General features: G+C 37.2%; 1 long non-coding RNA gene across 1 annotated transcript; it reads right to left on the minus strand.

The window, feature by feature from the left end:
* Nucleotides 1-2,323: 2,323 nt before the first annotated feature.
* Nucleotides 2,324-7,581, minus strand: LOC107835940 (uncharacterized). The gene is made up of 3 exons (XR_001661781.1): nt 7,488-7,581; nt 4,576-4,578; nt 2,324-2,334 (listed from the first exon to the last, which is right to left on the minus strand). It is a non-coding gene; the product is annotated as an uncharacterized LOC107835940 (long non-coding RNA).
* Nucleotides 7,582-13,494: the final 5,913 nt, after the last annotated feature.

Here is a 13,494-nt window from a genome sequence, read left to right on the forward strand (position 1 = left end):
AAAGAAATAGTTTGAATTTATTACATCTTAATGCAAATATTTAAATATAAGGTAATTAATATACAAGAAAAAAATAGACCTAATGTAGAACCCTGAGGTACTTCAGCAACCACCAACCATGTCGGTAAATTTGTCATCTTTGTAGAAACGCTGTCTTTTATTACTCAAACAAATGTATCCCATTTCATCACATTAGCTGAAAACAAAGAAATGTCATGGTTGTAGAGACCTCACACACTCCTTCCACTGACTCCAGCTTCTTCTTCTTCTATTTTAGCTTTGCTATTTTCAAGGAAAAAATACATTATTCTACAGTAATTACAAATATATATGAAAACGAAATTGCATCTAATGATAAATAACTATCATTAGATAAATTAATTGGATTGGATGCATAAATCCAATTTAGAAAGCTTTGTAGTACTGGAACAATATCAGTAAGTCTAACTACAACATTTTTCAGAGAACCACAAACTTAGATTCCTGAGCGTGTCAGTATTAGCTCAGAATAAACAGTGAAATATATCTGCCACTTTACTTGAAACATCTTCATGGATTTAGTTCTGATTTTCTAAATCAGAACTAAATCTATTTACACGTTCAATTTCTGCTAAGTTTCTTTGCAACTGCTCTTTACTCTATTAATAGTCTTACCACAAAAAATGTTTTTCCTAATTTCCCTTACAACATTATCTCTGAAACATGCTGATAATGATAGTATAATGATGAGATGGAACATGTTTTAAAGATAATTGAATAAGAAATTTGGAACATTTGGCTCTTTAAAAAAGGAATATCTTTCTGTAGAGTTCATCTAAAGCTTCAGTCAGGCTCAGCAGGCTTTTTGCTTTTATCAGCCATTTCTGAGAGAAAGTCCTTCATGCTGTTAGTTCACACATAAGGTCTAGTTTGACAGGTCATTCATCCCAAACACCACTTCCATGTATTCCATCATCTATCTGTCCTACCTCGATTGTGTGTGATGACCCATTATAGTTTTTCAAATTATAAATGAACTCCAGAAGGGAAACCTTTGTCCAGTATTTTACTAAAGTGTATGTCACTTCTTAGGTCAATGTCAACAGCTTGTCTTTCAGCCGTTTAGAGATTTATTGCTTTGGCTACTTCAAGACACACTGACACACAAACCACAGGAATAAACTGAAAGAAAAAAATTGTACGACAATATAAGACTTTACACCTCGACACGTTCATGACCGTCAAACTCGCCAAGAGCAACACTACAACATATGCGGACGTGTTGCAAAACTGTTTCATTACAACAATGGAGACATCCTGACAGACGGGGCTTCGAGACCTTGACAGGAAAACACAAACACCTGACACCAAGCAGTGTGAAGGATAAAACACTTCTGCTGACCAGACAGCTGATGCAGGCAGTAATGCAAGAGTTTAATTCAGTTCAGCTGGAACTTACAAAAGACGGGATGACGTTTTCAATTTTGTGTTGGAATCACCTCATCAGTAGAGATGCATTAAAGATCTCAAAACTTATTTGTTAAAGATCACAACACACATATCTCACGGTTAAGCATTTTGCTCGCAAGCACCACAGGATGAAATTGGATTAAATGTCTGCAATAACCTTGTCTTAGAGAAGCAAATGAAGAAAGTACTTTGGTTGACAATGAATTAATGTCACAATTTGTTGAATGGTTGGGCTTACAATGGCTAATGTTTACTCTCTGTTTTGATATGACTCATAGTCAGCTGGGCTCAAAACACATTTCTGATATGTTCCAATTAATTGTATGCAGACAGAGCGCTCAGAAGAATGTGTTCTCCAGATTTAATGAGTTGTGTTTTAACTATGCCCTGTTCGCCTGCCTCCCACACAGACATCCAATCTCGGAGCACAATGGGAAGACAGGAAGCGAACGCAGCCAACAGTCCCTTTTTCACTGTGAACACAATTGTTAAGGTTAATAATTCTTAAGAGGCGGCTGCAAGAGCCTGCAGAGGCTCCAATATATCCAAAACGTTGCAGCCAGGATTCTGATGAGCACATTACTGGCTTCCTGTCGCCACCAGGAGTGAGCATAAGATTTTCACATCACTGTATCTATGGCGATGCCCCGCCACCCCGCCTTCCTCAAAGAACTCCTTAAGACACAAAACAGTCCCACTGCTCCACAATCTCAAACCTACACTATACAAGCAGAAACCTTTACATGTAGATTATTCACCCATAGACACATGCGTTTGTTTTAAGTCTTTTTTTTTTTAGACGTCTATAAAATGATGACAATAAAACTGGCCATTATTGTAGTTGCTAAGTGCTAATCCTAAACAGAAAACCAGCAATGTGATTTTCTGTTTAGGATTTTCACAGATGATGTATAGATTGATCCAACTATCCAAAGTTGTCATGAAAACAACTAAAAGTAATATCATGAAGGTGACATTTGCTGAGCTATAAGAAACCCTGTAATGCCATGACATTCCATTTCTTCTGTCCAGCCTTGTTCTTAGCGTTTTGGAGTGCAGCGTTGCGTTGTGTCATCCCTGCAGATGACTGTGTCACCTTTCAGACCGTGCAGTGCTGAGTCAGGTGTTTGTCTAACACCAGAGCTGCCAATGTTAGAGAAGGCACACACCCATGAAGGAACACAGGGGGATAAAGCATACACTCAACAAATGGAACATGGAGGAAAAAGTTAATTTCCCCCTCGCCCCCCTTCCCACCACCATACACCCATCAAATTACTCACTGACGGGTACAATGTGTCTCCAGCTGAGGAACGAGCTTAAGCAGACGTCTGTGATCATTGCAAAAGATTTATGCCCGCATTATGTACACCATTCCTTAGTGGAATACATTAGCGAGTGAGCAGAGGAATAAAGATGACTGGATTTAGGGTTCTGTTTGGGATCGGATTAGAGGCTAAACCCCGCAGTGACTGACAGCATAATAAGCTCCAAAGATTTTCAATACTGTACTAACTCTGTCAGTAAGTCACTGCCATCGGAGCCTATGTCTGTTTTCAGGATATTGTTTAACAAGCTGCTCTTTTACATGCTAATTATATTTTTAAACGTTAATATAGTTTTTTTTTCTTATGATCTCCCCATTTTCTAAGTTTCCCTCCATCATTTCTCGCCCTCTGTCAGTCTGATCACTGCTCCCTGTGGCTTTCACTTCTTTGGGGGTTTGATGGTTGCTGTGATGACTGAACCATTGACAGCCTGAGCTGTTTTTCCCACAACAGTCATGGCGTTACTGCTCAGTTGATTTAATTTTGCATCATATCAAATCACATCTTATCAAAGTAGTCTGAATGAAACACGTTAGAGACTATGTGGGGTTTAGATAAATGTATTGTTCAAAAAGAAATCCTTAATTCTTTCTGGTTTCCTTATTTATCTTCCTCATAACACTTATACCATTAAATAAATCAATATTGGTACAAGGGGACCTTGTTGTTACTGTAATGTTGCAGAGAAATATTTTTTCACTGCATATTATCACTAAATGGTTGGTAAGTATATTAAACAATCTAAGTTTGTTATATGAATTGTAATTCTGTTTCTCTTTTGCCATCATTCAGTACTTCTTATTTTTACTACAACATTGTTACTATCTTTTAGTTATATTTCCTATAGTTATATTATTCTGATTTTCTACAAGCCAATACATTTTCCCAAAACTCTAATTGAACCATCAGCATTATTTTTGATTTAACCTCTGTATATTATCAGCAGCATCAATATATATTGCTATAAGTGGTATAATCTTGTAAGAACTTTGGTTTCTGCTTAATTATTTCCTTATTGTTTATTTGCTTGGATTTTGCCATTTTAATTTTTTCCTTGTGCTAATTTATTCTCTTCACTTCTAGAGAATAAATTAGCACAAGGAATGTGCTAATTCCTTGTGCTAACACATTGTGTTAGACTAGTGTTTCTTTCAGTTCACTGTTTATTTTAGTGTCAGTTTTTTTCTTCTTCTGATCATTCATAGTGTCTCTGTGTCTCGGCTCTCTGAGTTTCTCCCTTCCTCAACTTACCTCTGATTAGTTCCTCTGGTTCCTTTGTCACTCTCTTCTCTCTATCAGTGTATATAAGCTTCTGGGTTCTGGTTCTCCACTGATTCCTTGACCTCCCTTACACAACTCTCTGTTGTTCTCAGTTTATTTCTGTTGTTCCTCTTCATTGTTTTCCTGTTTTGTTCTTCCGTTGTTTACCTGTCAGTTTTCCTGAGTCCCATAACCTTTGTTTTATCATCCAGAAGGTGATTTGTCCATCTACTTTACCAACTTTTTTTGTTGTTGCTTTTTTCTCCAGGGAGTCTGAAGTTCCATCCAGCACAGAGCCAACTTTCTTGAGCCAAACACTGGAGGGCCACATGAGTATCACTGAAACTCTGTGTTCAAAGTGAAGGAGAGCAGTAAATAATGTGGTGTTTATGCATTGCCTGTTACTATGAACACCTTTGCACATGTACTTTTACAGCTCAGCTAATGACAGTGGAAGTCAATGACACCGTCAGTCATTGACTCCAGTGTCACATAGTCCTGTTGGTTTGTTTGTAAGTTCAAATGGTGTGAGCAGGACAGTCTCATACTGGATAAAACACGAGTCTCTCAACTTACTGGTACAGCATACAATGTACTTGTGCTACATTTTAGAAAGTATCCTACTGTACATTAGCATTCATGGTATGCTATGCAGGTGTTCTCTCTGCACAGACAAATATTCATTCAGATGGTTTGGAATGTCTGCCCTGTGGAGGAACCTGCTCTTGTCTTCTAAGTAATCCATCCATTCCCTTTCACTTTTTCAAAGTCCAGTGACAGAAATAAGTTGAGAAAGGAAATGCCAGATATCCCAACCTCCACTAACACCTCAATGCGTCTCTGTGGCAGAAGGCATATTGTCTATTGAATGAGTTCTGGATTTTTACTGGTTTCTCCTCTCGTCCCTAAAAATCCTCCAATAGGAGGTGTACACACAGCGTCATGATCATAGACCCAAATGTCTTCCATTGACTCCTTTTGTTGTTGAGGCAGTTTTGAGTTCCCCACTCAGTAAATGTCATATTAAAATGTTCACATTTCAAGCTAATATAATGGAGGCCTTCTGCCTTCTGAAACACTAAGACTTGAACTTTCTGAACTACAACCTCTACTTTTGTTACAGAAGCAGCACCATTTGGGCTAAGTAAACCTTAAAAGTACTTCCTTTTATTGTCGACTGTAGTGGAAAATCAGAGGAAAAAAGCATTTTTTTTTCATTTTTTCCCAGAAACAAAAGCTCAGGAAGGGCTGACCTACATAGATACGGAGATAAAATGCAGTTTGATCCTTTCCTTGTAGAAAGAAAAAAAAATATCTGAGGATCAAACCAGAAGGGCAAGCAATCAATATAACATTGGCAGAGATCAGAAGCCAGCAACAGGCTAAAAGGTCATGAGCAGGAAGCAAAGCTGGCTGGCACAACAAAAGCTGAAAATGGACGGCCAAGACCAGCGCGCAATCTGGCGAGAACTGAGGGAGATAATGAGATGAGAAGGAAGCCAGGAGTGGGACGGGTCAGGAAGATCAGAGCTGGACGGGCAGGAGAACCTGGCACTGCAAAATTCACGGTAGAGTATGGACAAAATGTGTATCTGCATGTGAAACAAGTTAGCTGTGAAATCTGTCAGTCATGTTGTTCTGAGTAGTACATTGTTTAGAAGTATCATGCTTATAGAGAACTATAGAATAACAATGTGGACAGAAGGCAACTGAGTGTCTTTCAGTTTGAGATTAATTATTGAAAATGAAATAAAGATGATATAAAAATGAATACTAACAACACTCCCCGAGACAAAAATGTTGACTTTTTCACGTAAAGATATATTGTAAGAAAACAAATACCATTCCAATCTGCAGATATCTGATCATTAGCTTTAGTTTCTTTGCATTCTTGCTTTCCGTTTCTCTTTTATCTTTGTGGCTTCACACATGACTACACTGCCCTAAAAATAGCATTCCTCCAAATCATATCACACAGGTTGGGGATAAGGAGAGTTAAACCTAAATAACCGTGCCTGTGCCTGACAGGCAAAAGGCCAGTATTTCACCTCTAAGCCTGACGCTAATCAAGGTGACAATATTTACAAAAAAAATCCACCCAGATACTTACAGCAGCTCTGTCATCTCTGACATTTCCCATTTTCCATCTTGTTATCTGCTGCCTTTTGTTGACATTCCCAAAGCCTCACGTGCCGAGCCAGAAACAGTGGAGGGAGGCTCTAAATATAGCATCAGCACACAGCTGAGCGTGCCCAATATGAGTGAGCACGTTTTTAATATATCCTCATTAAATATGCATGAGATTAAGTGCTTCAGACTCTGCTGATTTATTGAATGACAGGGATTGTTTTGAAATTTATCCGTTTTATGCATTCATACCCAAAATGTATTGTTCATCCCAGACATTAGCAACTTCCTGAATGAGCTACCAGAGCAGATAAACACAATATGTTAGCTGCAGCCATTTTCTTTTCCTCATAAAGTTCTTTTTTTTTCTGTTTTCTTATGAATACCACTGTAAATCCTCTGCTTGGATCCATTTTTCCTTTCCTTTATTGAAATAATAAAAAGCAATCACTCTAATTATAGCACATCTGAAAATCAAATGGATTACATAAGACTTGTGAAAACTAACGTAAGCTTCCATCTTTGTAACCATCTGACATTTAACATCGCATTCTCTCATTTCTATTTAGTAAAGTCCTTAGATGCATAGTTACCCAGGCATAATGTCTCAATGCAAACCTGTTTGTTGTAAAGTTTGGTCGCGGATGTTGGGTGAATGGGATTCTCGACTGTTTTTCTCCTCATTTAAGCTCGTATGCTCTAATGATCTGTGCAGGTGCCATGAATTCAAATATGGGTCAACAGTTTTGACCGCACAAACTGGTCACCATATGCCACAGTGCTTATGCTCACAGATCTGACTGGAAATTATACATGGATTTCATGGAGAGTGTCTATTGGTTCATTGTTTTTCCTGGAATGATTCTCCAGGAAAGGTCTTACCTGTAAAAAAATAAACAATAATAAAAAAATAAATAAAAAATAGTTACAGCTGTCATTAGTCAGCTAAAACCTCTTTTTCTGAATTAGTTCCTGTGACATTATCTGTAATCTGAGGGGACAGGTGTTGCCATGACAACAGCTTTCCCTGAGCTGAGCTGGGGAGGTTTCTAAACAAATGAGGAAAATACAGTGCAAAGTATTCACAGCATTCCCTTTTTCCACATAAGTTACATTAAGACTTTTTCTGAATTTTCTTAAATTAATTTGTTTTCTCAGAATTCCACACATAAATGTCCAATTATGATGATTTTTTTGTATGTTTTGCAATTAAAAAAATAAAAAAGGGTGACCTGGAATGTATTCTTGGACAGCTTAGGATTCATGTATGGCTATACAAAATCTGTTTTTCATCAAAATAATTTATGGATATTGATATTTGACCTGCTCAGTTCTGCCTGTTTTGAGCTCCTTTAACAATGAGCTGCTTTAGGGTCTCCTGTTACTTTAAATCCAAATAAGTTGTTGCTGGCCACGCCTACCAGTTCAGGTGCATTTACACCTGCACTTCATACACTGAAAAATGACTGCAAATACATACATGTGTATGGAGGACTGAAAGTGACAGAATTAGACATAAAAGCAAAAATATATAAATTGCCAAAATAAATTAGTACAGTTAGAATGCACCAATTAATTTGAAAAAGGTTAACTTCAACCTTTTAAAGACAACTTTTTTAATAGTTTAACTTTACCTTTACATGATTATAATTCATATAATATATTGTAATCATATGAATTATAGCATTTTTCATATAATTGTATTATATGAAGATAATAGTGTAATATCTTCATATTTTTTCAGTTTAATTCCAACAAAAGACATATGAATACTTTCATGCACTATATATAAAGTGTATGTGTATATGTATATATTTGGATTGTAAAAGGTTGAGTATCAGAGTTAAAAATATGGAGCGCCCACAACTTCAGAAGTTGGCATCTATTTCCCCACACAGTCAGAAACGTAAAAATATTTAAACAGGTGGACAAAGAGAATTTAAAGTTTTCACCATGTACTGTACAAGAGGTTCAAAGAGCCCAGATACATCTCTGTGTGCCAAAGACAAGGCTGAAAAAAACCCGACTGAACGGCCTTATCGAGCCCCCAGGCAGCACTGTGTTTAAAAGCAGATCTAATTATAAGGTAGAAATCCTTGCGTGGGTTCAGGAATGCTCTGAGAACCACTGTCGGTAAATACAGTTTGATACTGCATTCGCAAATAGAGATTAAGACGGTACTGTGCGAAGAACAAACATGTCATTGCAATTTCCAGTTTCCATTTACTGTGCATGTGGTACAAAAGATGAAAGAAATTGAGAACACTGTTTCCTGCAGCATGATGTTCTTCTAAAAGCACTGTCTTTACAAAACATTTGCACCTACAGCATTCTGGCTGCCCTAGATAAAATATTAAGTTTTCCAACAAAAGATGATAAAGAGAAACAAGACAACCAGTAGTTCTGTTGGATGTGCATCAAGGCATCTCAGAAATTACTCCTTATTCTACACAAGTTCAGGAGCATCATGTAAACCTTATGGAGTGGTGCTTTCAGTGACTCACAAAATCAGGCCTTCAGTTGTATTGCTCTACAGCAACAGCAATTAAAAACAATAAAACACTGAGACAAAGAACTCTGTTCTTTTTTTGCTTTTGGAACATTTTTGTGAGATGTCCTTAGAATCAGAGTCCTGAATGCTGATTCAGTTTGATCTATTGTTAAACAGACTGCTGCACATTTTACTCCAGAGCTCAGAGAAAACAGAACTTGACACACTGCATGACAACTAACTGCTTTAGACTTTGGGCTGTGATTTAAAAATGTAGACTTCTCCTTTATGGTGTGACTTGAGATAGCTTGGTATGTCAGTTTCTCATTTTTCTCTATCATAGACGGTGGCAAGGTAGAGCTCCTATAATCATGCTTTGGGTAGGACACTAAGGGTGTTTTAAAGTTTTTAAGATAGTTCAGAAGTCTACCAGACTACTGTTAAAACACCCTTAGTGTCCTTAAGTACGGTATCCTAAATGTCTCAGTTCGATTTGGGTCCAAAATTGCAACATGTGTTACATTTTCAGCTGGTGCGGTTCACTTTCACACTGCACTGTGTCAAACGATCCAAACTAATTGAAAGACCTGTTCACCCTGTTGCCTGTGGTGGCACTATACCAAGAACTTCCAAAGAAGACGCTGAGCACAATTTCATTCTTCACAAAATGTAAACAAAAATGGAGTAGCATCAGATTACAGCGGCAGTAGATTCCTCTTTTGTCTCTGATAAAAGACCATGAGCCATCGATTCCCTGTTGTGCTAGACTCACAAGTTTGTTTTGGTTGTATTTACCCAGAATGCCCTGTATTGTAGTTCACTCACAGCTTGTGGAGCGGTGTCTGGTTCACATATGCATTCGAACCGCACCAGAGTTTACTTTAATCGAACCGAGACCGAGGTTTGCTTTTTTGGTCCACATTATAGTTTGACTGTGCTTTCACACCTCAGCAACCAAACCAGACTTTCTAGACAAACAAACTAGAGTTTGAATAAAGTGGACTGGCTGGTGTGAATGCACCCTAAGCATCTGGGTCCATACACATTTTCTTTTTTTAAAAAACAGGCCTTAACTGGACAGTGACATAGACTGACTTTGAAAACAACGCTATAATCTGTGCTGAGTTTGAGTTGACTCAGCCTGATGAAGGCTCTGCTGGTGTTCTTAGAAGACTGCAGAGCTTAAATGGTAAGATATGTAAATACCACTTAGGAATCTTGGGGGGGTTCTATGATTCTACATCAGACATCTATTCATCTTTTGTCTATAGTCACTTATATCTACTCAAGGTTTCAGGGTCAAAGGGGCTTAGTGCCGAACTCCATTCCTCAGCAACAAGGAAGATTAGTACCCCAGAATATACAGACTGTTATAGTGCCACACAGTGACAGACCAGACCAACTAACCCTATATGTGCCCACAATAATCAATATCTTGATATAATCAACAGGCTACAAGAAAAAGAAAATAAAGATGGTCAGATCATTGTTTGCAGTGTAAAAATACACTCAAGTGCCAGACCCATGTTTATTTTGAAACACATTATTTTACTCTAGAATGATTTTTTTTATTTTTTCCTCAGTGATAACACTGATTTGTATCAACAGTAAATTGATAGGCAAATGGAAGCACACAGTGGCCCACTGAGATAAGCAATTGTAATAAGATGAAATAATTGTAACACTCAATCAAAGGTCCATGCTCCCAGAAAGGATGTATCAAGTATCGGTAACACTTTATTGGAAGGGGGGTGAATAAGACTGTCATGACACTGTCATAAACATGACATAACACCTGTCATGAACATGAATAAGCCTTCATGAATATTTATGACTGTTGTCATAAAGTGTCATTCGGTAAATTATGACACTTTTAATACAAATTTGACATTATTTAAAATGTCTTTGTTATGACAACTTGACATGAACCAAGAAATCATTACTGTTTAAACTTTATCTTTAATAACATAAAGTTACCTAATTTTTAAAGTGCAATCAGTAATACCAAATTTATATCAGTAATGATTTCTTGGTTAATGTCAAGTTGTCATAGCAAAGACATTTTGAATAATGTCAACTTTGTATTAAAAGTGTCATAATTTACCGAATGACGCTTTATGACAACAGTCATAAATATTCATGAAGGCTTATTCATGTTCATGACAGGTGTTATGTCAGTCTTATTCAACCCCCTTCAAATAAAGTGTTACCCAAGTATCTAAAACAGAATTTGGAGTCTCCAGCGTATCTAACCAACATATTTTGGGTCATTGAAGGGAAAACAAACTGAATGGCTCCAAGGATCTTCCTGCCTTAGTGGAGACTCCAATATCCTTTAACTCAAAGTGATGACCCATTCTAGGCTCTTTACCTTCAGTTGATCAACATGTTAACGAAACAAAGTCCCTTTCAGTGAAACAGTTGTGTGAATCGCAACAATTGTTTTTGTCAGATAGACAAGTTTTTCTATCATAGATATTGTTTATCTCACTTCCAGCTCCAGCCTGGATAGTCATTAAAAATTTACATCGCCAAATCTGTTGTGAAGCTATTTTTGGGAGACCAAAGCCTATAAAAAGCTTCTGCTCCCCAGGTAACACAGGATGCCAGGCTAATTTAAGTGTCTAAAACAAGCTCTCACACGTGCTTACGATGGAGGCACATTACAGCATGGAGGGAAGTCTTTCTCTGTGGATGGATAGTTTCAATTCTCACAGCGCTGTCTCATCCAGAAACTGTTCAAATTAGCATCTCTGCCCACGGGGCTTTAGCAGGGGAAAAACAGTCGACTGTGTGTAACGTGGGAGCCAGTAACTGGCTGACAAAGCCCAGAGGGCCTCAGCAGCCTTCGCTGCCTTTGGTGAGAGATTTTAGAGAACGAGTAAGAAACACAGAGTGGGGCCGCCAGTTTCATCGCACCGAACAGAGGACTGGAGCAGGATAGTCTGCTAAACAGTTCTGCAGGGTTGCAGTGATAATTAAAAAAACAGAGCCAGCTGAGTCAATCGCTTAATGTGAGAAAAAGCTCACCTAAACCATCCATCAGGCATCCAGACCCGAACATTCACTCCCGGCCACTTGAGAGACGGTTAATTCAGCAGAAAAACGACTTCGCTTTAGTGTATTTAGGTTCCATATTTAGGTGCAGCTACACCACCGCTACTCTCATGGAGGGACTCGGGTCACACATGATTTAGATCACTAAAAGAGGTTTTAGAAATTAAATAAAAACAACAACAAAGACATGGAAAAATGCATGTCATGATGTTTAACACACAATTAACTAAAATGTTATAAATCCAGTTCAAAACCAGGAATTCTTACAGTTAACAAAAATGTGCTATTGTAAAAGTTAAAAGTGCACTTTGTTAAGTAACAAGTTTACAACTCTATTCATTTAAAATATGTGAGCTTTATCTTTTATATATATGTTTTTTTTCAGTACTTTAATTCCTCTGAAATATGTATATTTTCAGTATTTATAAAACAATATACTTTGGAATAAAATCACTGCTCATGGTTTCCCCTAGTGTACTACCAGCCTGACGGGCCGCCAAGCTTATAAACATATTATAGACTTGGAAACACAGCAAATTCTAAAAACGACGTAGATGTAGACTCTACGTGTTTTTTCTTTACCATTTGTTAAAAATTACATTTATTTAGTATACCGATTAGCAAATGGCCAAGCAGCATGGCGTTTGGTCTTTATTCTGTAGGATTATGTTTACATTTTTAAACAACTTTTGGAAAATGCAAACTATTACATTGGAGCATCACTGTAAAATGCAATAACATTTATTTTCACATTTTTCAATTTCGCCCAGAGTGCCAGGACCACCCATCCTTACACCCCCTGCTCTTTACTACCCATTTCTATTTTAGGATCTGTTCAGCTAGCCTTTCCATTCAGAAGCTTGTTACTTTGAGCTGGTGGGAACCGGGCAGATGTGTCTCTGTTTGTTTCCCATGTATTTTCAGATGGGTTAATGTGTGCTGACATCACATAAATGTCCGCTCATCCAACTGAGAATATGCCAACCATGCAGGAAGCAAGCCAACTGAACACACAAACACACCACTATGTACTCACCTCCCATCTGTGTTGATTTTTTTTTAACTACACTTTAATCCTGATTCAGACACAGCTAGGTTGACTTGGTTGCTTTAAGAGAAGCAGAGTTGTCAAATAACGAATGGTTTAAAGCTGTCAACATAATATAGCTCCAGAGAATGTCTGTGTGAATTCTGATAAGATTAGTTGGCACATGATGTGTGAAAAAAAGAAACAAAGAAAGGAAGAAAGATGCTGAGTTAGAATGAAGTGAGCTTATGAGGTTGCTAAAAGTTCATGCATGAGTCTAAAATGTACATTTTGCTCAACACCTTCAGTTATTCTAACTGAAGGTTAGAATAACCAAATAATTCGCTGATTATTTGATCACCGAAATCATTACTGTTTAAACTTTATTTTTAATCACATAAAGTTACCTATTTTTTAAAGTGCAATCAGTAATTCTTTTATAACAAATTTATATCAGTAATGATTTCTTGGTTAATGTCAAGTTGTCATAACAAAGACATTTTAAATAATGTCAACTTTGTATTAAAAGTGTCATAATTTACCGAATGACACTTTATGACAACAGTCATAAATATTCATGAAGGCTTATTCATGTTCATGACAGGTGTTATGTCATGTTTATGACAGTGTCATGTCCGTCTTATTCAACCTCCTTCAAATAAAGTGTTACCAATTAAGCTTCTCATAGTATTTTTAGTTATGTTTATTTCTTAGAGTTATTATTTTTTTGTTACTCTAGTTTTATTAGGTTTCAT

This window comes from Poecilia formosa, unplaced genomic scaffold, assembly GCF_000485575.1.
Source record: "Poecilia formosa unplaced genomic scaffold, Poecilia_formosa-5.1.2 Scaffold32, whole genome shotgun sequence".
Taxonomy (NCBI): domain Eukaryota; kingdom Metazoa; phylum Chordata; class Actinopteri; order Cyprinodontiformes; family Poeciliidae; genus Poecilia; species Poecilia formosa.